This window comes from Theropithecus gelada, unplaced genomic scaffold (assembly GCF_003255815.1).
Source record: "Theropithecus gelada isolate Dixy unplaced genomic scaffold, Tgel_1.0 HiC_scaffold_2131, whole genome shotgun sequence".
Taxonomy (NCBI): domain Eukaryota; kingdom Metazoa; phylum Chordata; class Mammalia; order Primates; family Cercopithecidae; genus Theropithecus; species Theropithecus gelada.
The window spans coordinates 18-1636 of record NW_020258576.1 but is presented as its reverse complement, the minus strand read 5'-3'; the positions used below and the strand labels follow the sequence as shown (position 1 = coordinate 1636).

At 51.0% G+C, this 1619-nt stretch overlaps 1 non-coding gene across 1 annotated transcript; it reads left to right on the top strand.

The window, feature by feature from the left end:
- Positions 1-1240: 1240 nt before the first annotated feature.
- On the top strand, positions 1241-1314 carry TRNAI-GAU. Its single transcript has one exon. It is a non-coding gene; the product is annotated as a tRNA-Ile (tRNA).
- Positions 1315-1619: the final 305 nt, after the last annotated feature.

Sequence of the window (1619 nt, the reverse complement as noted above, 5' to 3'; positions counted from 1 at the left end):
TCAACTCTTCTACCATGTACCATGTGATTTCTTCATGTGCTCACTTAACAAGCAACAGCAAATGAATAGTTTTCCAACACTTAAAAATAAATAAGTAAAAGAAAAAAGGAGAGATAGCTATAGTTTGTCCACTCAAAACACTCAGGAATCATTTAAAATGACATTTGAAATTATTTAGGCATATGCTTAATGATAGACTATTAAATGCAAAAAGAAAGACAAAATACACTGTTTCAAGCAACGCTTTGGGTTCCTTTTATTAATTTATCCCAGAGTGCTGGGATTACAGGCATGAGCCACCGCTTCCGGCCCAAGGATTCCATGTATATATATTGAAATACACGTGGACAGTGAAAGAAAAAACAATCGACCAGAAGGAAGTCAAGACCCCTGCAGCCATTATTTTTTGGGCGATAGGGAATTCGGTGGTTCTTTTGGCCTTTGGTTTTCTGTGTTTTCTGAGCTTGATTTAACCATGGTAAAAGACTCATGATACACGATGTTGCCAGGCCGCAGGATTTTCAGAGTTAAAAACAGCATTGAATTGGAATGTTTGAAAACCTCACTTCAGAGGCAAACCTCCCATGTGCAATTTGCATTTTCCCTGTGAAAGCGTGCGGTTCCCTGTAGGAAGCCGCCTCCCTTCTCCTTGAAGTCCCCTAGGTGTCAGTTTCTGCATCCACCCAATGGGGATGACAGTGAGGAGGTCAAAAGTCGCAGCTGGGGCCACACGGGAGGCAGCCAGTGGCGTGGGGTCTGTAAGGAGTCAGTCGCGGGCCGGCGCGAACATGCAGCCCTTTTAGACGCTGGGGCAACACTAGGTGGTCGGGTGGTCGGTTAGCTCAGTTGGTGGGCGCGTGGTGCTGATAACGCCATGGTGGTGGGCTTGATCCACGCATCGGCCCTAGTCCCAGTTTTTTGTTTGTTTGTTTCTTGTTTCTTTCCCATGAACTGTTTATGCAACTCTTTTTCAAAATGTGCTTTTCAGGTTCTGTAAGCCCCGTGAAGGCAGGAGCGACTTGCGGAATTTCTTGGACTCTATAGGTTGTCGAGGGCAGCCTGGCAGGGAAGAGTGGGAGGCACCCGGCCAGCGCTGGGACGATGGCTCCTCACCAGAGTCCCCGCAGCTCCAGGAAAGCAGCAGGCAGCCAGAGGCGTGCGGGCTTGGCGAGGAATCGCTCGTGGACGGGCGCGAACGTGGAGCCCTTTTGTAAGCTCCAACGGCACCGTGGCGTCAGGTGGTCGGTTAGCTCAGTTGGTAAGAGCGTGGTGCTGATAACGCCAAGGTCGTGGGCTCGATTCCCGCACCGGCCATAAGTTTAGCATTTTTTTTCTCGCCACCACCCCGCAAGGAACTCTTTATGTAACTGTGAAAAATACGCGTTTCAAGTACTGTGAGCGGCATGCAGGTGGGAGCGAATTGTGGGATCTCTCCGTCTCCGGCCAGGGGTTGTCGAGGGCAGCCTGGCAGGGAAGAGCGGGAGGAACCCGGTCAGCGCTGGGGTGGTGGCTCCTCACCAGAGTCCCCAACTCGGGGAAAGCCGGAGGCAGCCAGCTGCGCGCTGGCTTCACAAGGAATCGCTGGTGGACGGGCGCGAACATGGAGCCCTCTTATATGC